This window comes from Triticum aestivum, chromosome 6A (genome assembly GCF_018294505.1).
Source record: "Triticum aestivum cultivar Chinese Spring chromosome 6A, IWGSC CS RefSeq v2.1, whole genome shotgun sequence".
Taxonomy (NCBI): Eukaryota; Viridiplantae; Streptophyta; class Magnoliopsida; order Poales; family Poaceae; genus Triticum; species Triticum aestivum.
In genome coordinates, this window is record NC_057809.1 from 233222525 (window position 1) to 233249054 (window position 26530).

Here is a 26530-nt window from a genome sequence, read left to right on the forward strand (position 1 = left end):
AGTAGAAAACAAGGCTTTGGTCCAGGCGAGATAAGGGCATTAATCCCGGTTCTCCTACGAAGCAGGACCAATGGGTGCATCAGTCCCGGTTCGTGAGGCCAGGGCATCGGCGTCGTCTCGTCCCGTCCCCGTCCCCGTCCGATTAGCTTCTTAGAGTCTGCACATGTGTAGGGTGCCATCCCGTCCCCGTCCGTAGCGCCGTCGATTGTCGGCACCGATCTCGTCGCCGGCACCACCGTGGTGAGCCTCTTGTTCTTATCTTCTTTTTAAAACAAAAAATGCTTACTTGTATGATTTAGATAGATACTTGTATAATTTTCTTACTTTTATTATTGTTTGTTATTATATAGTGCCATGGTTTTGGTATATGCCCCCGTCGGCCCTCGTCCTGTCTATGATTCGGATGTGGTATATTATATTTTATTATGATTTGTTTCATTTAGTGTTTATGGCAATTATGCCGACCAACATGACATAGATGTTTTTATCTAGGAGGTATGTGAACCAGAAATTCCAACCGACCCTCTTGTCAAGAGGTTAAATTTAGTTGAAAAGAAAATAATTACTTGAAGAAAAAATGAAAAGAATTGAGGAGGAGAAGATGGAATTGGAGTTTCGCCGATGGTCACAAGATCAAGATGGATGCAATGCGCTTGAAGATTAGAAAGATTAGAAAATATGCCATTCATAATGAGGCTTGGTATCATTATGTTGTTGGATTAATTGATACCTTAGTTGCAGTTATGATCGCATTTGTTGTTGCATTTAAATGTTTTTCATAGTTTCAATGTATGTTTTAATTAGATGCTCTAGAGAGCTATATGTTGTTATATGAGAACTATGTATGAACTTTATGTATTTATTTTTCCAGTAATAACATTTGATCACTAATGTACTTTGGTTTTAATGTGATGATGAACTTGTATTAATTTGGTCACTTCTCTATTCATGATGTTCTGTAATGGTTTTTGATACACTTAATTATATAATGCACGCAGATGAACCGACAATGGATGTACGATGACTGGTGCACCTCCGAGTACATTGAGGGCGTGCATAAATTTCTCAAAGTGGCTGAGGCAAACAAACAGAGTGGTTTTATGTCTTGTCCATGCCCTGTCTGCGAGAATACGAAGGATTACTCTAACTTGAAAACCCTTCCTGTCCACCGGCTTGAGAAGGGTTTCATGCCACACTATAATGTTTGGACCAAGCATGGAGAAAGAGGGGTTACGATGGAAGATAGTGAAGAAGAAGAGGATGATGACAACTATCCCCCTGAATACAGTGATACTACGACGGGGGAAGCTGGAGATCAAGAGGAACCAAACGATGTGCCTGATGATGATCTTCGTCGGGTCATTGTTGATGCAAAGATACAATGCCAAAGTGAAAGGGAGAAGTTGAAGTTCGATCGCATGTTAGAGTATCACAAAAAAGGGTTGTACCCAAATTGCGAAGATGACAACACAAAGCTCGGTACCACACTCGAATTGCTGCAATGGAAGGCAGACAATGGTGTATCTGACAACGGATTTGGGAAGCTACTGGAAATAATGAAGAAGAAGCTACCAAAGGATAACTAATTGTCGGATAGTACGTACAAAGCAAAGAAGGTTCTATGCCCTTTAGGATTGGAGTGTAGAAGATACATGCATGCCCTAATGACTTCATCCTCTACCATGGTGAGTACGAGGATTTGAACGCATGCCTGGTATGCGGTGCATTGTGGTATAAGATCAGACGAGATGACCCTAGTGATGTTGAGGGCGAGCGCCCCAGGAAGAGGGTTCCTGCCAAGGTGATGTGGTATGCTCCTATAATACCATAGTTGAAATGTCTATTTAGAAACAAAGAGCATGCCAAGTTGATGCGATGGCACAAAGAGGACTGTAAGAAAGACGGGAAGTTGAGAGCACCCGCTGACGGGTCGCAGTGGAGAAAAATCGAGAGAAGGTGGTGGACTTTGTAGGTGACGCAAGGAACGTATGGTTTGGTTTAAGCGTAGATGCCATTAATCCTTTTGGGGAGCAGAGCAGCAATCATAGCACCTAACCCGTTACTCTATGTATCTATAACCTTCCTCCTTGGTTGTGCATGAAGCGGAAGTTCATTATGATGCCAGTGCTCATCCAAGGCCCTAAGCAACTCGGCAACGACATTGATGTGTACCTAAGGCCATTAGTTGAAGAACTTTTATAGTTGTGGAATGGAAAAGGTGTATGTGTGTGGGATGAGCACAACTAGGAGGAATATGACCTACATGTGTTGTTGTTTGTAACCATCAATGATTGGCTTGCTCTTAGTAACCTTTCAGGACAGACAAACAAGGGATACCACGCATTCACACACTATTTAAATGACACCGAAATTATATATTTGGACAAATGCAGGAAGAATGTGTACCTGGGACATCGCCGATTTCTTCCGATCAAGCATCAATGTCAAAAGAAAGGCAAGCATTTCAAAGGTGAGGCAAATCACCAGAAGAAGCCTGCCATCCGTACTGGTGATCACATACTTGATATGGTCAATGATTTACATGTAATATTTGGAAAGGGTCCTGGCGGACTATCTGTTCTGAATGACGCTGAGGGGCGCGCACCCATGTGGAAGAAGAAATCTATATTTTGGGACCTACCCTATTGGAAAAGACCTAGAGGTCTGGTCTGCAATCGACGTGATGCACGTGATGAAGAATCTTTGCGTGAACCTGCTAGGCTTCTTGGGCGTGTATGGGAAGACAAAAGATACACCAGAGGCACGGGAGGACCAGCAACGTGTGCACAAAAAAGACGGCATGCATCCAAAGCAGTACCAAGGTCCTGCCAGCTACACTCTTACAAAAGAAGAGAAGGAAATCTTCTTTGAATTCCTGCTCAGTATGAAGGTCTCGTCTGGCTTCTCGTCCAATATAAAGGGAATAATAAATATCCCAAAGAAAAAATTCCAGAACCTAAAGTTTCATGACTGCCATGTGATTATGACGCAACTACTTTCAGTTGCATTGAGGGGGCTTCTACCGGAAAATGTTCGATTAGCCATTGTGAAGCTATGTGCATTCCTCAATGCAATCTCTCAGAAGGTAATCAATCCAGAAATCCTACCAAGGTTAAAGAATGATTTGGTGCAATGTCTTGTTAGTTTCGAGCTGGTGTTCCCACCATCCTTCTTCAATATCATGACGCACGTCCTAGTTCATCTAGTCAACGAGATTGTCATTCTGGGCCCTGTATTTCTACATAATATGTTCCCCTTAAAGAAATATGTTCGTAACCGTGCCAGGCCAGAAGGAAGCATCTCCACGGGCCATCAACCAGAGGAGGTCATTGGGTTTTGTGTTGACTTCATTCCTGACCTTAAGCCGATTGGTCTCCCTCAATCGCGGTATGAGGGGAGACTGACTGGAAAAGGCATGCTAGGAGCGGACTCAATAATATGCAGGGACGGGCATCCTTGGGGTCAAGCACACTACACAGTTCTACAGAATTCTACCTTGGTGACCCCGTATGTCAATGAACACAAGAATATTCTGCGCTCCAAACACCCGGAGCAATGTGACGACTGGACTACATGTGAACACATCAGGACTTCGCGCAGTTGGTTGCAAACACATCTCATGGGTGACAACATTGTTGGAGATGAGTTGTACTCGTTGGCCAGGGGACCATCTTTGACTCTATTGACTTACAAAGGGTACGAGATAAATGGGAATACATTTTACACGATCTCCCAAGATCAAAAGAGCACCAACCAAAATAGTGGTGTCCGCTTTGATGCAACAACCAAAAGGGGAAAGGACACATATTATGGTTACATAGTGGACATATGGGAACTTGACTATGGACATGATTTTAAGGTCCCTTTGTTTCGGTGCAAATGGGTCAATCTGTTAGGAGGCGGGGTACAGGTAGACCCACAATACGGAATGACAACAGTGGATCTGAACAATCTTGGGTACACAGACGAACTATTTGTCCTAGTCAATGATGTGGCGCAGGTTTTCTATGTGAAGGACATGTCTACCAAACCGAGAAAAGAAAAGATAAGGAAGTGAATACATCATACAATGAGCCAAAGCGCCACACGGTTCTTTTAGGGAAAAGAGACATCATGGGAGTGGAGGGCAAGACAGACATGTCTGAAGATTCTGAAAAGTTTCATGAAATTTCTCCCTTCAAAGTGAAGGCTGACCCAAGCACCCTGTTAAACGATGAAGATTTATGGCGCAATAAGCAAGGGACACACGCTAAGAAAAAGTGAAGGAGGATATGATGATGGCTCTGATTACGCGAAGAAAAAAATGAAATGCCTTCTGTAACAGATGAGTTTTCGTCCGAAACCCTAATACTTCGAAAGAGATTGTCCATTTTGTACACGAAGTGCATCCAGATTTTGTCGTGACCCTCTCAACTTTTTAGCACATGCTATGTGGGTGAAATGATGATACCATGCCAACTTTCAACCTTTTCAGAGTTCATTTGTAGTGTTTTTCAGTTTCAGGGTCATTTAGCTTAAAAAGTTAGTAAATGCGTGAAAAATACCAAATGAAGTCAGAAAGGGTTGAAAATTGATGATGTGGCTTTGAATGGTGCATGTTGAATGCACAAAAAGGCTGGAGTTGAAATAATTTCAAAAAAATGAAATCCCTTTGTAACAGATGAGTTTTCGTCCGAAATCGTGATACTTCAAAAGAGATTGTCCATTTTGTACACGAAGTGCATCCGATTTTTGCCGTAACCCTCTCAATTTTTTAGCACATGCTATGTGGGTGAAATGATGATACCATGCCAACTTTCAACCTTTTTAGAGTTCATTTGTAGTGCCTTTCAAAAGAATGAACTAAAAAACTTTTATAAAACTCTAATAGCAAAAGAAATGAACTAAAAAGCTTCTATAAAACTCTAATAGCAAAAATAATGAACTAGAAAGAATCAATTAAATATTTTGTTATGATCAACTAAAACAAAACTATAATATTCTTCAATAGCAAAAAGAATCAACTAAAAAGCTTTTATGAACCTCTAGTTATTGTCAAAATAATATTAACTTAAAATTATCTAAAATTTGTGCAACTAAAATTATCAAAGTATTTTGTTAAAAAATTTAATAGAAAAAGAATTTTCATAAAGTATTTTATGTTATAAACTTTAATAGCAAACTAAAATGACATAAAAAATAAAAATGTTGCCTACTGGGCCACCACGGCCTGCATACGACAAGAAACCCATATGTACATGGGCCAGGATGCAGGTCTATGGGCCCAACAGGCCCAACACGGTAGTGAAAAATGTTAGGCAAGTACTGAAGTTGATACTGAAGATGGTCCATGAAAATCATTATGGTTTTCTCAACAATAGATGCATTCAGGATTGTTTAGCCTAGGCCTATGAGTATATTCACCAATGCTATCAATCCAAAAAAGAGATTGTGCTGCTAAAGTTAGACTTTGAGAAGGCTTTTGATCTTCTCAATCACAACACCATCATAGAGATTTTATCTGCAAGAGGATTTGGTAGCAGATGAATTAGCTAGATCAAACAGATTTACAGCACTGGCTTTTCTGCAGTTTTCCTTAATGGCGTACCAGGTAAACAGTTTCTAAGCAAGCAAGGAGTTAGACAAGGGGATCCATTGTCCCTTCTTATCTTTGTCCTTGTTGCTGATCTCCTGCAGTCTATGCTGAATGAATCCATGGCAGATCAACTTATTGAAGCTCCTCTCCAACACTAGTCTTGCACTACCTTCCCTGTCATCCAATATGCAGATGATACCCTGCTACTCTTACCTGCCTCATCAGCTTAGTTCCAACATGTCAAGAACTTATTACTGCACTATGCTGCTTACATTGTATTAAAAGTCAACTGTGCCAAATCCACATTGATATCCATCAACACACCAGACAGACAAATGCAAGAAGTATCCACTTTACTAGGATGTTAGATTGGACAGTTCTATCTACCTTACTTGGGTCTGCCTTTGTGCCACTCAAAACCTAAATTGGAATATTTCTCCCCTATGCTCAAAACAATTTCATCAAGACTGACTGGCTGCAACACTCTGCTATCCACTAGGGACAAGCTCACTTTGGTTAAATCTGTCTTCTCCAGCATCCCTACATTCTTCATGTCCACACTCATGATCCCCAAACTAGTGCTTAACCAAATTAACTTATACCTCAAGCACTGTCTTTGGAGAAAATATGGCTCACAGGAAAAAGGAATGGTTTGGGAGTGATAAATGTTGAAATCCACAACCAAACATTACTTCTGAAATTCCTGCATAAGTTCATGAATAGAGAGGACACTCCCTGGGTCAAGATAATATGGGAATCATATTACTCATAACATCTACATGATGATAGACCTACTGGTTCCTTCTGGTGGAAAGCTGTGCATAAGCTACTTCCTATTTATAAAGAGCAATCTTTTGTGTGTAGCTGGTACTGATAACATAGTTGCATTCTAGAAGGACAAATGGAAGGATCGGGCGATGCAGAGCAGCTATCCTCAACTTGCCTCATTCTCCATCAATACAGACATCTCTCTGCTGAAAGTCTTGGAAGTACCCAATCTTGAGGACTTGTTTCATCTGACTCTCTCCTCCCAAGCATACCAACAGTTCCTTCAGTTGCAGAAACTTCAAGATAGGGGGCATTTTCAAGGTAGAGACAAATGGGGATGTCCATGGAAATCCAATAACTACTCGGCTCGGAAGATGTATAAATCCTTGATTGAACCAAGTACCTGCCACCCGATTTTCAAAACCCTATGAAAATTTGATGCACAGTTGAGGCACAAATTATTTTTCTAGTTACTGCTTTACGACCGTGTTAATACAATAATCCTCTTGAAACAAAGATCAATGTACTTAGAGGATTATAATTGTGCCTTGTGCAATGAACAGACAGAAGAAATGGCCACACATCTCTTTTGGGATAGCACTTTTGCATGGGACTGCTGGAACAAGATATTAGCTCACAGACCAAGAGGAATCTCAAATTTGGATGAGATAAGCATTAGGATGAAGGAGCTACCACATGATCTGGCACTGGACATCATTCTGGAAGGATGTTGGAGCATATGGTTGGTGAGAAATGATATTTTTTTAGGAAGGTTGCACCTCACTTGTTGACCTGGGTCTATTACATGAAAGAAACACTCATTGTAGTAGTTCACAGAGCTAAGCTAGTAAAGCAAATCACTTCAAAGATTGGATTCAAACCCATCTGTAATTGAGACATGTTTCCTAGAAAGGGCATTGGTTAGGTTTTTTGGTTTTATCAGTTCATGTATTTGTAAATATTACTTTTTTTATAATGTAATTACCATAGAACTATTGTTCTACGGTCCAAGTTTAAAAAAAGTGGTTAGTGAAGAATTTGAGTACCGGTACCTTGGCCTGCCGGTTCCGGAAGGAAGGATGAATAGAGGAAAATTTCAATCACTTCAAGCGAATTTGAGCAAGCGTTTTTTTTTATTTAGGGGAGAAGCAAGCTTCAAGTGGGGCAAAGGAAGCATTGATTAAGTCAATTGCACAGTCGGTATCGACGTACATGATGAGTGCTTTTAAACTACCAACATCTACGTGTGATGACCTAACACGTATGATCCATGGCTATTGTTGGGGAGTTGAAAAACAAGAAGCATAGGACACATTGGATTGCATGGGACAAACTTATACGCCTAAAGAATCAAGGCGACCTTGGTTTCCATGATATATGACTATTAAACCAAGCTTTACTAGCACAACAGGCATGGTGATTGATTGATAGACCTGACCGTTTATGTGCGAGATTGCTAAAAGCAAGATATTATAGACGTGGAAGTTTGTTGGATACTATTTTTGCGAGTAATGCATCTCTTGCATGGAAGGGAATTGAGCATGGTTTGGAGCCATTGAAAAAAGGAATGATCTGGAGAATTGGCAATGGTAGGAATGTTAGGGTATGGAGAGACCCTTGGATACCGCAAGGAGGATCTCGTTAGCCCCTTGGGGATCGTGGTAATTGCAAGTTCTCGTGTGTGCATTAGTTTCTTCTTCCGGATGGCTCACGGAAAGAACCAAGACTGAGTGAATATATGATACGACCGGATGTATAGGAAATTTTAAAAATTAAGGTGTCTCGCAGGTTAGATGAAGACTTTCCTACATGGCATTTCAAAAAGGATGGAAGGTTCACAGTGAGAAGTGCTTATGTCACGCCCAATATGTGAACCTATCCGAGAGGAACTCGAAGGTCCCACCAAGGATAGAGCCGCATATTGAAACACTTTCGCAAGGTGGATATCATTACAATGTACCATTATATAATAGCTAGGGATACATAAAAAGTGCATAAAATGCCACAAAAATACATCAAAACATCATACATGAGAACAACATCCGACTACGGATGAAACACAAACAGAAGCTCAAACGACATCCACCCTGCTAGCCCAGGCTGCCGACCAGGAACCTATCCCAAGATCGACGAAGAAGAAGAACTCCAAAACAAGTAAACATCGCTCTCACGTCATGATCATCGCATTACATGCACCTGCAACTGTTGTTGTAGTAATCTATGAGCCATGAGGAATCAACAATCCCATTACCATGGGTATCAAGACTAGCAGAGCTTAATGGGTAAGAAAGGGGTAAAGTGGTGAGGTTGCAGCAAGCGACTAAGCATTGTGTGGTGGCTAACTTACAAGTACAAGAATAAGATGAGAAACTACGCAAATGGTCGCAAACTAGTAATGATCAAGAAGTGATCCTGAACTACTTACGTTCAAACATAACCCAACCGTGTTCTCCTCTAGAACTTCCCCGAAAATACAGTCACGGTTACGCACGCGGTTGGTGTATTTTAATTGAGTTTACTTCAAGTCCACTACAACCGGATATTAACAAATTCACATCTGTCACATAACCGCGGGCACGGCTCTCGAAAGTTTAAACCCTGCAGGGGTGTCCCAACTTAGCACATGACAAGCTCACGATCCGCGAAGACAATCCTCCATCGCGGTACCCTCCGATCAGACTTGGAATCCCGGTGCACAAGACATTTCGAAAATGGTAAAACAAAACCAGCAAAACCTCCCGATGCACTAACCTAGCCTGATAAGAGTCGCACGTATCTCGTTCTCAGGGTACATCGGATGGGAAAGATATCGGGTTGGCTAAGACCCTAGTTGCCCAAGGGGCACCGGACATCGCCCAGTTTGGACCAACACTCATGAGGAGCATTGGCCCGGGGTTGATTAAGAGTCCTCGGGTGCTAGCCGGTCCCTATGCAAGTTTTAGTTGTTATTAGGCAAATGGTAAAACCAATGTTGGGCCTTGCTGGAACGGTTTTATTCAAAGCGAACTGTCAAGAGGGGGGCATAAACCCTCATCGTGTTAGGGATGCAAAATCAAGGAACATAACACCGGTATGACGGAAACTAAGGCGGCAAGAGTGGAACAAAACACCAGGCAAAAGGCCGAGCCTTCCACCCTTTACCAAGTATATAGATGCATTAATTAAATAAGATATATTGTGATATCCCATGATATCCATGACATCCATGTCCCAACATGGAACAACCTGCAACTAGCAACGTTATAAGAGGGGCTGAGCAAAGCGGTAACATAGCCAAACAACGATTTGCTAGGAAGGGTAAAAAAGCTTAGAGGCTATCATGGCAATTTGGGAGGCTTGATAAACAAGTGGTAGGTAGCGCGGCATAGCGATAGCATCGAGACAACTAGCATAGCAAAGATAGTAGTGAGATCCAAGGTGACGATCATCTTGCCTGAATCCTGCAATGGTCATATGATGTATAGAACTCTAGCTATTCACATGGCAAGAATGAACTTACTGTTAACAGACTGACAGTAACATTATTTAGCAACTTTAGAGCATTGTAATGACAAGCTACATCAGGCCATAATTGCAAACAAGGGCATGTATGGATAGAGCATAACAAGATCTACAAGACATCCTTACTGAGCATCTCCAGATTATGCATGGATTCACTTGTAGCATCAAGTTAACATGGCAACATAATGTAACAGTTATAGACTCGGCAGAAATCATCAAGCCACTGAAATCAGCAACGGCAAGTACCCTACTTTGCATGCTTGTGCTAGTCACCACAGGGCACATAAAAATACATGGATTGCACCACTGTAAATATGGCATGAATATGCTCCTAAAACATGTTGATATGATGCTCAAAAGATAAACACACAAAATGCTATGAAAGCGACAAATCAGCAAGTAACAGCAGCTTACAGCAGTTTATAACATTTAACACTTTTGCAACGATGACAATGACATCACCCCGCAAAAAAAATACAATGACATCAATATGAACTCTAATATGAATGCAACCACAACCATCATGAAGAACACACTGAGCAGATCAGTTACATATCAAAAACATCACAATCGAAGAAACTTGCAGAAACTTATGGCCTACACAATATGCCTATATGATGTAAAAATAAACAGGGACTTAACCATTTTAAACAGAGAACGGAGCGAGCGGCAAATAGCATAACATGCACTAGGCGAGAGATAAAGGGCTCTCACCATGGGCTTCGGCCCAGGTCGTGGAGGAGGTGGGTTGGACGGGCCGAGCGGGCCCGGCGGCGGGGAGGCGCGGGGAGGACACGTGGCAGCGTCTGGTAGGTGGAGGGCGGCAGGGGCGGACGTGTCCGGCGTGCGGAGGAAGGGGAAGGCTAGGGTTTGCCTGAATTTCGGGGGAGAGGGGGTTTATATAGATTCTGGGAGCTAGGAGAGGGCTATTGAGGTGCGGTTTTCGCCCACACGATCATGATCCAATGGCGAAGAGCATGGAGGGGATTTAGATGGGCTAGTGGGATGTTGTGAAGGGGTGCTGGGCTGCAAAGAGAAGGAGGGCTTCGGTTAACGCGGTTAACCGTTGGGGCATCAAACGACCCCCAAATGGAACTAAGTTTGACAGGCGGCCTACCGGTGATGTACCAAGGCCACTCGACCAATCTCGGCCCATTTCGAGAACATTTTTCTCCCGCTCATGAAACGAGAACTGGAAGGTGCGACGGGTGCATGTGAGAGTGTCGGATTCCGAAACGGACAACGGAGAAAGTGATGGGATGCAAGTTTTGAAAAACATGAGGATGCAATGCACATGATGACATGGCAAGATGCAACACGCAAGCGAATGACATGGCAACGATGATGAATAACTAGAAGACACCTGGCGCATCGGACTCGGGGCGTCACAGCTTACCACCTTGTTTTCATGGAATTGTTAGAGAAAAATGGTGGAGTGGCTATAAGTACGAGACCTGATGGGGACCGGGCAGTTTGGCGTATGTTCTGGAAAATTGATGTGTCGTAGAAGATGAAAATTGTGCTTAGAAATTGTTACACGAAGGATTACCAATGCGCCAAGTTAGAAAAGCAAGACACCTTGAGGTCAGTGACCAATGTTGGAGGTGTGGACGGGTAGAAGAGGATAGCTTCCATGTAGTGGTAGCCTGTCCTGCGGCTGGCGCAGTTTGGGATGCTATGGGGGAGGTGTGATCTATTCCAGTAAAAGGAATCAATAGTAAACACTGGAGGGAAGTGTCTGTTTGATTTGCTCGTAACTTTGTCTGAAAATGAGAGGGCGGGGGTGATTATGATTGTATGGCAGAATTGGTAGTTGTGCGACGATGTGTTGCATGACAAAGAACCAGCTCTAGTTGAGGTGACCAAGGTATTTTTACAAAGTTATATATGTTGTCCTTGGAGCAGATTAGAAGTGAGTCCGATTATGATATGTTAAAAGGGAAAAGGAGTGTTGAGATTGATGGCACATTGGAGAGAAAAGGGTCCCGTATTAGGGAGCGAGTTCCATGGCCTCCTTCGCCGGTGGGCTGGTTCGCCGTCTCGCTGGATGGGTCCTTCAACACATGTGATAATACGGCTGGTGCATCGATGGTGGTAAGGGACAGTAAGAGAAGCATATTGCTTCAGCATGTTGGTATATACCTGATGTCTACTACAAAACCTTCTTCTTGTAGACGTTGTTGGGCCTCCAAGTGCAGAGGTTTGTAGGACAGTAGCAAATTTCCCTCAAGTGGATGACCTAAGGTTTATCAATCCGTAGGAGGCGTAGGATGAAGATGGTCTCTCTTAAGCAACCCTGCAACCAAATAACAAAGATTCTCTTGTGTCCCCAACACACCCAATACAATGGTAAGTTGTATAGGTGCACTAGTTCGGCAAAAAGATGGTGATACAAGTGCAATATGGATAGTAGATAAAGGTTTTTGTAATCTGAAAATATAAAAACAGCAAGGTAACTAATGATAAAAGTGAGCGTAAACGGTATTGCAATGCTAGGAAATAAGGCCTAGGGTCCATACTTTCGCTAGTGTAAGCTCCCTCAACAATAATAGCATAATTGGATCACATAACTATCCCTCAACATGCAACAAAGAGTCACTCCAAAGTCACTAATAGTGGAGAATGAACGAAGAGATTATGGTAGGGTACGAAACCACCTCAAAGTTATTCTTTCCAATCAATCCGTTGGGCTATTCCTATAAGTGTCACAAACAACCCTAGAGTTCGTACTAGAATAACACCTTAAGACACAAATCAATCAAAACCCTAATGTCACCTAGATACTCCAATGTCACCTCAAGTATCCGTGGGTATGATTATACGATATGCATCACACAATCTCAGATTCATCTATTCAACCAACACAAAGGACCTCAAAGAGTGCCCCAAAGTTCTACTGGGGAATCACGACGAAAACGTGTGCCAACCCCTATGCACAGGTTCATGGGCGGAACCCACAAGTTGATCACCAAAACATACATCAAGTGAATCACGTGGTATCCCATTGTCACCATAGGTACGCACGGCAAGACATACATCAAGTGTTCTCAAATCTTTAAAGACTCAATTCGATAAGATTACTTCAAAGGGGAAACTCAATTCATTACAAGAGAGAAGAGGGGGAGGAGAAACATAAGATCCAACTATAATAGCAAAGCTCGCGATTAATCAAGATCGTATCATCTCAAGAACACGAGAGAGAGAGAGAGAGAGAGAGAGATCAAACACATACCTACTGGTACATACCCTCAGCCCCGAGGGAGAACTACTCCCTCCTCGTCATGGAGAGCACCGGGATGATGAAGATGGACACCGGAGAAGGATTGCCCCCTCCGGGAGGGTGCCGGAACGGGTCTAGATTGGCTTTCGGTGGCTACGGAGGCTTCTGGCGGCGGAACTCCCGATCTATTGTCCGTTCTGGAAGTTTTAGGATACGTGGGTATATATGGGTGAAAGAAATACGTCGGTGGACCGAAGAGGGGGCCACAAGGCAGGGGGGCGCGCCCCTACCCTCGTGAGCTCCTCCTTCATCTTCTGACGTAGAGTCCAAGTCTATCTGGTAGGTTTCCTTCCAAAAATAACTTCTCCAGTTGATTTCGTTCCGTTTTGACTCCATTTGATATTCCTTTTCTTCGAAACACTGAAATAGGCATAAAACAGCAAATCTGGGCTGGGCCTCCGGTTAATAGGTTAGTCCCAAAAATAATATAAAAGTAGAAAATAAAGCCCAATATTGCCCAAAATAGTAGATAATCTAGCATGGAGCAATCAAAAATTATAGATACGTTGGAGACGTATCAAGCATCCCCAAGCTTAATTCCTGCTCGTCCTCGAGTAGGTAAATGATAAAAAGATAATTTTTGATGTGGAATGCTAGTTGGCATAATTTCAATGTAATTCTTCTTACTTGCGATATGAATATTCAGATCTGAAAGATTCAAGACAAAAGTTCATATTGACATAAAAATAATAATACTTCAAGCATACTAATAAAGCAATTATGTCTTCTCAAAATATCATGGCCAAGGAAAGCTATCCCTACAAAATCATATAGTCTGGCTATGATCTATCTTCACCACACAAAGTATTTAAATCATGCACAACCCCGATGACAAGCCAAGCAATTGTTTCATACTTTTGATGTTCTCAAACTTTTTCAATCTTCACGCAATATATGAGCGTGAGCCATGGACATAGCACTATAGGTGGAATAGAGTGGTGGTTGTGGAGAAGAAAAAAGGGGAAGATAGTCTCACATCAACTAGGCGTATCAACAGGCTATGGAGATGCCCATCAATAGATATCAATGTGAGTGAGTAGGGATTGCCATGCAACGGATGCACTAGAGCTATAAATGTATGAAAGCTCAACAAAAGAAACTAGTGGGTGTGCATCCAACTCGCTTGCTCACGAAGACCTAGGGCATTTTGAGGAAGCCCATCATTGGAATATACAATCCAAGTTCTATAATGAACGATTCCCACTAGTATATGAAAGTGACAACATAGGAGACTCTCTATCATGAGGATCATGGTGCTACTTTGAAGCACAAGTGTGGTAAAAGGATAGTAGGATTGTCCCTTCTCTCTTTTTCTCTCATTTTTTATTTATTTTTATTTTTTTATTTGGGCCTTTCTCCTTTTTTATGGCCTCTTTTTTCTCTTTTTTTATTTGGGCTTCTTTGGCCTCTTTTATTTATTTATTTTCGTCCGGAGTCTCATCCCGACTTGTGGGGGAATCATGGTCTCCATCATCCTTTCCTCACTGGGACAATGCTCTAATAATGATGATCATCACACTTCTTTTTACTTACAACTCAAGAATTACAACTCAATACTTAGAACAGGATATGACTCTATATGAATGCCTCCGGCGGTGTACCGGGATGTGCAATCATGCATGAGTGACATGTATGAAAGAATTATGAACGGTGGCTTTGCCACAAATACAATGCCAACTACATGATCATGCTAAGCAATATGACAATGATGAAGCATGTCATAATAACAGAACGGTGGAAAGTTGCATGGCAATATCTCGGAATGGCTATGGAAATGCCATAATAGGTAGGTATGGTGGCTGTTTTGAGGAAGGTATATGATGGGTTTATGGTACCGGCGAAATTTGCGCGGTACTAGAGAGGCTAGCAAAGGTGGAAGGGTGAGAGTGCGTATAATCCATGGACTCAACATTAGTCATGAAGAACTCATATACTTATTGCAAAAATCTACAAGTTATCAAAGAAAAGTATTACACGCATGCTCCTAGGGGGATAGATTGGTAGGAAAATACCATCGCTCATCCCCGGCCGCCACTCATAAGGAAGACAATCAATAAATAAATCATGCTCCGACTTCATCACATAACGGTTCACCATACGTGCATGCTATGGGAATCACAAACTTCAACATAAGTATTTCTCAAATTCACAACTACTCAACTAGCATGACTCTAATATCACCATCTCCATGTCTCAAAACAATTATCAAGTATCAAACTTCTCATAGTATTCAACACACTCATAAGATAATTTTATTATTCTTGAATACCTATCATATTAGGATTTTAAGCAAATTACCATGCTATTTAGGACTCTCAAAATAATCTAAATGAAGCATGAGAGTTCATCTATTTCTATAAAATAAAACCACCACCGTGCTCTAACAGGATATAAGTGAAGCACTAGAGCAAATGAAAAACTACTCTGAAAGATATAAGTGAAGATCAATGAGTAGTCGAATAATTATGCAACTATGTGAAGACTCTCTAACATTTAATAATTTTAGATCTTGGTAATTTATTCAAACAGCAATCAAAGCAAAATAAAATGACATCTAAGAATAGCAAACATCATGTGAAGAAGCAAAAACTTAGGATCAACCGGTACTAACTGATAGTTGTTGAAGAAGAAAGGTGTAACATCCCAAAATTCTAAATTTTGGAATGTTATAATAAATAGATAGATTGATAGATTGTTTGATTGTTGTGTGATTGATTGACTGAAAGTGAGTGATATTCGAAACTTTTGAAAGTTAAATGAGAGGGAATAAAAGGACTTTCCCAAACTTTCATCTTTGCTTTCTGATCTCCAGGAATTCAAATGCTTTTCAACACAAAACCCTAGAGAGAAGATGACATGACTTCTTCCATTTAAATTAAATGAAAAGGGTTGTTGAAAACATTTGAATTTCATTTGAAAATATTTCAAATTTATAAACTTCAAGCAACTCAATGATTTTCATGAGAGAAGATAAAATGACTTCTTCAAAATATATGAAATATGAGTTGGAAGTTAAAAGGATCAAATTCAAAATCCTTTTGAAATTATTTTCAATTTGGAGTTATTTGGGTTTTATTCAAATTATTTTTCTACAAAAATAAAATATACGGAAAATAGGGTAACATGATTCCCTACATCATAAAATTGGAGAGAAATAAATTGGAATTAATTTTGGTATTTTTCAAATGATTTTTGTTGGATTTTATTATACCAGTAGCACTCTTTGAATTATCTAAATTTGTGTGAATTTTATTTAATGCTAGCAAAATGTTCAGCTTGTAGAAAATCTTTTTCTGAAAATTTTGATATATTATATGCCTATATCTTATTTTTGCTTAATTAGTTTTATTTATTTTTCTGACTGGAAAACTTCTATTAAAAAAACACTTTCCCGAGTGGGCCGGCCTAGCCAACCCAGCCTGGCCGCGGCCCAGCCCACCTCCGCGCCCGTCCCCGACCTCCGGTCAAAGACCGAATCCCGCATGCGTCGCCGCCGCCATGGATGTCGTGGCCGACTCGGCCTCCTCCGCCGTCTTACCCCTTCCCCAAGGCCACCTCCTCCCTCCCCTGCTATAAAGCCGCCGTCGCGGGCCCCGTTTTCCCTCTTGGTCGCACCGCCGCCTCCTCCTGCAACTGCATCCCGTAGCAACCGTCGCCGCCGTCGGCGAGCTTCGCCGCGGCAACTGCGCCCTGCCGCCTCTCCTCCCCGCGTCCGCGACGCGCCCCTCCGCCGCCTCGCCGCGCGCCCGCATCCGCGCCGTGCCACTCGCTCGCCGGAGCCGCTTCACATCGCCGCGGCCGTCTCGCCGGAGTCCGCCGCCTCGCCGGAGCCGCCACCGGTTTTTCTCGGCCGAACCACCGAACCGGTATAAACCGAGTTAACCTACCCCGGTTTTCTTCGGTTATATATATATATATCGGTTTTTCTTTTAGAATGGTTTTTATATATTAGGTTAGTTATTTTGCGAGCGTTCGTTAGCTAGAGTTCGGTAGCGAACGATTTTCGTTCGTTATCGGTCGGTAACGAACGTTCACTATTTAGTATTTTTCTTTTTATTTTAGTTTTCCTCCAGGGACCCGTTTGTGAATAGTTTCTTCACAAATTAGTCCCTGTTTTTCAAACAACCACCACTTTTCACTCGTTTGTCCAAATCCAACGAAACCAATGCCCACGTATTCTTTATGATCCCCTCTATCCATTAAAACAACTCAAACATGTTTTGAAAGTTTAAAATTTGAATTATACCAGATTCGAATTCAAACTTCGTTTGATCATAACTTGAGTTTCGTAACTCCGATTTAGTTGATTCTTTTTGCAAATCGAAGCTCTTGATCCACACCTTCTGATAAGGCCAAATTCAAATAATTTTGGTACTGTTAGAAATTATTTTATGTTGCAAGAGTTATTTGCTTGGTTTTGAAGTTTTCCGAATCGTCTTCTTCGATCTTTCTGATCTTTTGAGTGATTGCTTATGTGTGGTTCCTAATGCTTGCTTACGATAGATTGACCGGAGTGAGCGAGTAGAACTATCAAGAGTTTTGAGTGCGAATCATCTTCATCAACATTGCAGGCAAGTAACACTTCGATCATACTTCCGATTACCCAGTTTTATTGCATTAGATCAATCCTCACACATTGCATGATTAGGATCTAATTAAATTATGGGTTTGGGAAGTAGATGAGGAAGTACCTATTACCTGTTATTATCAAACCTTTGGGAGTTACTTCTACGTTGCTTATTATGCTATGCTATGCTAGTAGACCTGGATTGGGTGAGTGTATCCATGACAGATGTGAGGTTGTTGAATTAATGGTTTATCTAAGGTGCCTACTTAAATACACATATGGGTGGATTGAGGCACCTGGGTATTCCAGCAATTACCTGTTTTTCTTTTGGACCGCCACCCAGTCTCAAAGGGATCATGAGATTATTCATGCTAGAAACTTCCGTGTGCAGCCACAAGCTATTATGGGCTCTAGCATAGTTGACTAAGTCGTGCGAACTCTTACAGTGGTAGACTAGCAGATGTAGGGGAAAGTAGGTGCAACGGTCTACCCGATCGTAAGGTGCTAGCGCTTCTGAAAGACTATGTCTCGATCATCCGTTTCTCAAACACCATGTAGTGCGAGAATCCCAACGGAGGAGATCGAGTCTTGTGGGGAAAAGTGCGCAAACCTCTGCAGAGTGTATAAACTAATCATGGTTAGCCGTGTCCCCGGTTATGGACATCTTGAGTATCTAGTACTTGGATTATCATGTGAATCTCAACATCTTCCTTTAAATTAATTTTGTTGGGTTTAGTGATGTTACTTAATTGGGATTGAGAATGCTGTCAACCATACTCAATGTTTAACAACCACCATGATAGTTAACTAAAATTTATTCTTTTGCAGTAGGGAAAAATTGGCTTTTCCCAAAAACCATATAACCATAGAGCTTTTCCATCAGCCATATATGCATGTAGTGATAACCATTGTTCATCATTCTCTATGGTGTGAATTTGCCAGTACATTAAATGTACTGACCCCTTGTGGCTGCAACGTCTCATGTTGCAGGATTATCTTACGACGAGTAAGTGATATGTTAGGGTTACGATTTCTACACTCAACTTTGCCGTTGGTGTTGATGGGAATCCACAACCTTGTTACTTCCGCTATTTTGGATTGAGGTAATAGTATTTTACGTTACTTATACATGTGATTTACCTCTGTTATAAATCCTCGAGTACTGTGTGTGTCAGCATACCGATCCAGGGATGACACTTAAGCACAGAGACTTGATCCATTCGGGTCGGGTCGCTACAAGATGGTATCAAAGCACATGTTGACTGTAGGATGTGACCCTAGAAACTGGCAAGCCCATAGGAAAGATTTTTCTCTAAAACTTTACTTTTCAAAAAGATCTTTTACCTCTCTTCTCTTCTGAGCTTATTCAAATATCCCCTTTTAGTGAGACCATACCCCCCTTTTCCCCTTTTGACCACTCGAAGATTTGACTGATGAGATCACTCCAAGAAGTACAAGATATCGGACAACTACGATCACTACGGAATGAAGGAGATTTTACCGTGCATCTGAATAATGGAAACTACAACATGTGAAGACTCCGAAGACTAGGAGAATTTGAAGGCTCTGAAGAATTCCCAGATTTTTATGACCTAGGAAGGCTACCCTTATGGAACTTGGCAGACTATGGAAGTTGTCAATACCCGAGATCAAGGTGTAATGGAGAAAAACCGGAGCATGGAGAGTTAAAAACTCAAAGTTCTGCCAAGGAAAACCCTAAGGCAGGAGATATAAACTATGGAGAGATAGCTCATGGAAATGACAAGAGCAAAACCACGGCTATCCATGAGGTTATCACCCGCTTATGATATTTTCACCGTGCTGAGTTAAGCATGCATATGCATGGAAGGATTGAATGGTAGAAGGCTGATGGAGCACCTATCAACAAGAGGTGAAGTTTTAACCTTAGCTGGTGTATCACCAGGATCTGGAGAATTACATCAGGAATTTTAAGACGGACCCGCAGGAAGCCATATTTTGACAAGGGAGCATTTCGTGAAGAACTTAGGTCCAAGAAGCTGAAGTAGTCAAGCTGGAGGAGAAAAACCTCGAGATACCGAAGATTCATCAGGAACTGAAGGACAGTAGGACCATGGTTCATGCGAAGGATGTTGAAACCAAAAGTTTGGAATGCAACTCCAGAATATTCAAGGGATGTCACGAGAGGATTTGCTACAACAGAGATGAGCTGGCAAAAGGACTTGAGAAAGACAAGCATGATCGGAAGAAGCCATTGGAGGCATGAACAAGACTTGATGAGTTTGATGACTTTGAATATTTATTAACCTTTAGAAGACCAAACCCCTGTTATACACTTACGTTAGATACGACGTTTGTGAGCTGTCATTTGTTTGATGTTTTTCCGACAGCCACAACAAAAATCTGTCTTTTCAAAACCATGGTTTGCATTGTGTGTATCCCCCTCTATCTCTCTTATCTCACCCTCTCTATAGCGACCAGACCTCAAACAGTCTAATCTCTGTGCTCCGGTGTCATCCCTGGATCAGTAATGCTGACACCACATAGTACTCGAAGGATTTATAGCAGAGTAGCAATCACACACTTATTACATCGAGTGTCTCAAAAGAGAACTTATTACAATAAATATGGCTTAAGGCCATCTAATAACTATAACAGCGGAAGGCTTGGAAGATAAGTGAGTCCATCAACTCCAACGGCATCACTGAGTATAGAACCACGACCTAAAAACTCCTTAATCATCGTCTGAAAAGTCTGCAACATTAACGTTGCAGCCCGAAAATGGGTCAGCACATGGAATATGCTGGCAAGGTAACACATAGAGAGTAATGGAATGAAACAGTTGTACTATATGCATATTTGGCTGGTGGAAAGCTCTATGGTTACAGTTTTGCGTAAAGCCAATTTTCCCCTACTTCAAAGGAATAAATTTATTTAACTATCATGGTAGTTGTTAAACATTGAGAATGGTTGACAGCATTCTCAATCCCAATTAAACATCATCATTAAACATAACCCAACAAAATTAATTTAGAGTAACATGTTGAGATTCACATGATAATCCAGGTACTAGATACTCAAGATGTCCATAACCGGGGACACGGCTAACCATGATTAGTTTATTACACTCTGCAGAGGTTTGCACACTTTTCCCCACAAGACTCGATCGCCTCCGTTTGGTTTCTCACACTACATGGTGTTTGAGAAGACAGATGACCGAGACATAGTCTTTCAGAAGCGCTAGCACCTTACGATCGGGTAGACCGTACCACCTACATCCCCTACATCTGCTAGTCTACCACTGTAAGAGTTCGCATGACTTAGTCAACTATGCTAGAGCCCATAATAGCTTGTGGCTGCACACGGAAGTTTCTAGTATGAATAGTCTCATGATCCCTTTGAGCCTGGGTGGCGGTCCAAAAGAAAACAGGCAAGTCCTGGAATACCCAGGTGCCTCAATCCACCTAGATGTGTGTTTAAGTTGCCACCTTAGATAAACCATTAATTAACAATCTCACATCTGTCATGGATTTCACTCACCCAATCCACGTCTACTTAGCATAGCATGGCATAATAAGCAAATGTAGAAGTAACTCCCAAAGGTTTGATAATAAACAGGTAATAGGTACTACCTCATCTACTTCCCATCCCACAATTTAATTAGATCCTAATCATGCAATGTGTGAAGATTGATCTAATGCAATAAAACTGGGTAGTAGAAAAGGTATGATCAAAGTGTTACTTGCCTTGCTGATGATCTGCGAAACCTAACGATTCAAAGTAACAGGCGGCGCACTCCGGGTATTCTATCGCAGACAAACAAACAAGCATACAATAAGTACTCATCTAATGCACAGGTAAAACTCAAATAAGAGATCTAACCAGAAGGTTCAACTTAAGAACTCCGGTTGGCAAAAAGAATCAAATCGAACGAAGCAACGAAAATCAAACGGCGAAAGAAAACAACTTCGTTCTACTAATATGGATCTAGGGCAAATTTTACAGTAGCAAAATCTTGTTTAAGTTGGTTAAACGGATAGAGGGTTTCGAGACAAATCCCTAGGTGCTTGAATCGCCTGATTCCGATAAACGAGTGAAAAGTTAAACTAAAACGAAAATCGGATCAGGAATCGCGATCAGAAAAATCGCAGATTTAATCCGAGAAAAAGAAAAACGATGAATGCCGAAAAAAAATTCTCTCTCTTTTTTTCGGCACGGAAATCAAGGCGCTACGAACCTCGGGCGGCGGGATCGTCGGCGGCGGCTCCGGCGGCGCGCATGGATCGAGGCGGGGCTGGTGGGCTGGGGCGGCGCTATTTAAAGGCTGCCCCCGGGCGGTGTCCCGCTCGGGTACGGCCCGAAGTCGGTTCGTTTTTTTTATTCCGCTCGGAAGAAAAAATAAAAGAAATACTAAACGGACTCCAAAAATTCCGAAATAAATTTTCACGGGCTTCTAAAATCAAGCCTCACAAGGTGAACATTTATTTGGGCCCTAAATGCAATTTTGAAAAACGCACTTTTTTCCTAAATTCAAATAAAACACCGAAAAACTCCGAAATAAAATCTTATTTGATTCTATTATTAAATCCTCAATATTTCTTTATTTTGGGAAAGTCATTTTATTCCCTCTCTCATATTTTTGTAATAGAAATAATTGATGATAAAATAAATAAAATCAAATGATCCTATTCTCAAAATTTGAGAAAACTCAAATATGAAAATAACGAAATCCCCAACTCTCTCCGTGGGTCATTGAGTTGCGTAGAATTTCTAGGATCAACCAAAATGCAAAATAAAATATGATATGCATGATGATCTAATGTATAACATTCCAAATTGAAAATTTGGGATGTTACAAACCTACCCCCCTTAAGATGAATCTCGCCCTCGAGATTCGGGTTGGCTAGAAAATAGGTGAGGGTGGTCCTTGAGAAAATCTTCCTCTCGTTCCCAGGTGGCTTCATCCTCTGTATGGTGGCTCCACTGAACTTTGCAAAACTTGATAACCTTGCTGCGAGTAACTCGGCTGGCAAACTCGAGAATCTTAACTGGTTTCTTCTCATAGGTCAAATCGTTATCCAACTGAATAGTTTCCAAAGGCACTGTGTCTCTCAACGGTATGTCAGCCATCTCCGCATGACACTTCTTCAACTGGGAAACGTGGAACACATCATGAACTCCTGACAATCCTTCAGGCAATTCCAACTTGTAGGCCACTTCTCCCATACGCTCCAAAACTCGATATGGTCCTACAAATCGTGGCGCTAACTTCCCTTTAACTCCAAAATGCTTTGTTCCTCGAAGTGGAGATACTCGAAGATAATCTCTGTCTCCGACTTCGTAAACTGTCTCCTTGCGTTTAGAATCTGTATAACTCTTCTGTCTGGACTGGGCTACCTTGAGCCTATCGCGAATCAATTTCACCTTCTGTTCAGACTCCTTAATCAAGTCAGGTCCAAACAACTGGCAGTCTCCAACTTCGTCCCATGACAACAGTGTCCTGCACCTCCTTCCGTACAAAGCTTCGAAAGGGGCCATCTTCAAACTGGTTTGGTAACTGTTGTTGTAAGAGAACTCTGCATATGGCAAATTATCGTCCCAACTAGATCCATAATCTAGCGCACAAGCTCTCAGCATATCCTCCAAAATCTGATTGACTCTCTCGGTCTGTCCATCTGTCTTTGGATGAAAAGTTGTACTGAATTCTAGCCTGGTTCCCAAAGTTTCGTGCAACTGCTTCCAGAACTTTGAGGTAAACTGGGTTCCTCTATCCGATATGATACTCCTTGGAACTCCATGCAGACATACGATTCTGGTCATGTATATCTTTGCCAACTTAGCACTGGTATAAGTGGTCTTTACTGGGATGAAATGAGCTACTTTCGTCAATCGATCAACTACAACCCAAATCGAGTCATAGCTTGAACGAGTCCTGGGCAATCCCATGATAAAATCCATGCCCAGCTTATCCCACTTCCATTCGGGTATCGGCAATGGTTGTAACAATCCTGCTGGCTTCTGATGCTCTGCCTTTACTCTCTGACAGACATCACAAACTGCTACATACTCCACAATATCCTTCTTCATTCCAGTCCACCAGAAAATATCTTTCAAATCCAAATACATCTTGGTATTTCTTGGGTGAATTGAATACGGTGAGTCGTGTGCCTCTTGCAAAATCAACTTCCTGATCTCTGGGTCATTGGGCACATAAACGCGGTCTTCAAACCATAGGGTGTCGTGCTCATCCTCACGGAATCCTTTAGCTTTTCCTTTGCTCAGTTTTTCCTTTATAGCGGCAATCTCTTTGTCAGCTTTCTGAGCTTCCCTGATTTTATCCATCAAGGTTGACTGAATCTCCATTACTGCTACATAACCTCTCGAAACTATTTCCAAACATAGTTCACGAAGATTTTCGGCTAACTCCCTTGGTATTCCTCCCGTCATTAATGTATTGACATGGCTCTTGCGGCTTAATACGTCAGCTACTACATTAGCCTTTCCGGGGTGATAATGCAATTTCATATCATAATCCTTGATGAGCTCCAACCATCTCCTTTGTCTGAGATTTAACTCCTTCTGTGTGAAAATGTACTTCAAATTCTTATGATCCGTGTACACCTCACAATGGTTTCCAACGAGAAAATGTCTCCATGTTTCCAAACCATGCACTACGGCTGCTAACTCCAAATCATGCGTGGCATAATTCAACTCATGAGGCTTCAGTTGCCTTGAGGCATATGAAACAACTCTCCCTTCCTGCATAAGCACTGCTCCAAGTCCTCGACGTGAAGCGTCACAATACACCTCATAATCTTTGGTCTGGTCTGGCAAAATCAACACTGGTGAGGTAACCAAACGTTTCTTCAATTCCTGGAAACTAGCCTCACACTCCTCTGTCCATATGAACTTGGTATCCTTCTTCAACAACTCAGTCATAGGCTTCGCAATCTTTGAGAAATTCTCACTAAATATCCGATAGTATCCTGCGAGTCCAAGAAAACTCCGGATCTCTCCAACTGTTGTTGGGGCTTCCCACTTGGTCACGGTTTCAACTTTAGCGGGATCTACTGCTATGCCTTCTCTAGATATAACATGTCCGAGGAATCCTACTTTCTTCAACCAAAACTCACATTTGCTGAACTTGGCATATAGTTGATGTTCTCTGAGCTTTCCAAGTACCAAACGCAAATGCTCCTTATGCTCCTCTTCATTCTTCGAATAAACCAGGATATCATCAATGAACACTACGACGAACTTATCCAAAAACTCCATAAACACTTTGTTCATCATGTTCATAAAATAGGCAGGTGCGTTAGTCAGACCAAATGACATAACGGTATACTCATACAACCCATACCTGGTGGTAAAAGCTGTCTTCAGAATATCCTGTTCTCGAATCTTCAACTGGTGGTATCCTGATCGCAGATCGATCTTGGAAAATACCTTAGCTCCTTGCAATCGATCAAACAGATCATTGATTATTGGTAGTGGGTACTTGTTCTTGATCGTTACTTCATTCAATCCTCGATAATCAACAACCATCCTTAACGATCCATCCTTCTTCTCCACTAGAAGTACTAGCGATCCCCAAGGCAAAGAACTTGGGCGAATATATCCCTTATCCAGTAACTCCTTAATCTGCTTCTTAATTTCCACCAAATCCTTTGCTGGCATCCTATGTGGTCTCTTTGATATTGGACCTATGCCTGGCAATAGCTCAATCAAAAACTCAATATCTCTATCTGGTGGTATGCCTGGCAACTCTTCTGGAAATACATCAGGGAAATCCCTTACCACTGGTACTTCCTCCTGCACAACTCCTGTTAGGCAATTCACTTGAGTCCTCTTTGGCACATGCCGGGATACATACTTGATCCTTCTCCCTTCTGGGGTGGTAAGCAAAATTGACTTACTAGCACACTCAATATTCCCTTCATACTTTGATAACCAATCCATGCCTAATATCACATCCAATCCTTGAGATTCCAGTACTATTAGGTCTGAGGGAAAAACATAGTTACCAATCCTTAATGGTAACCGATCACACCATAGACTAGCCACATATTCTGCTCCGGGCAAGGTTACTAACATGGGTGACCTAAGGGCTTGGGTTGATAGGTTATACTTATCCACAAATCCCCTTGAGATGTATGAATGTGATGCACCAGTATCAAAAAGGACGAGTGCAGTAAATGATTTAACCAAAAACTTACCTATCACTGCATCGGGCTGAGCTTCAACCTCCTCCACGCTAACGTGGTTCACCTGTCCCCTGTTGAAAGGGTTCAGCTTCTTCCCAGAAATTCCATTGCTATTTCCATTGTGTAATTCAGGACATTCATTGGCATAATGTCATGTCTTCGAACACTTAAAGCAAGTGACTTGGCTTAGGTCCTTCTTGGCTGGGGTTGAGGGGTTGGTGCGGTTCTGGCCGTTGCTTCCTCCATTGCCATTACCATTCTTGGTGCCATTGTGATTGTGCGAGCTACCTCCTCCATGGGTATGCTAAAAATGTCCTCCCGGTCTAGGGGTAAAATATGGCTTCTGCTGAGCTCCTGAATTGTACTTCCCTTGTCCATACTACCTCTTGCGATTCTCAATTTGTTGTTGCTTCCCTTTAATCATAAGAGCACGATCTACCAACTCCTGGTAGTTGTTGAAGGTTGCTACCATCAACTGCATGCTCAACTCATCATTCAGTCCTTCCAGAAACTTCTCCTGCTTAGCTGCATCCGTAGCGACGTCATCTGGGGCATAACATGCTAGCTTACTAAATTCCTCCACATAATGGCCAACTGTCCGTCCTCCTTGGCACAAGTTGCGAAACTCACGCTTCTTCATGGCCATAGCTCCTGCT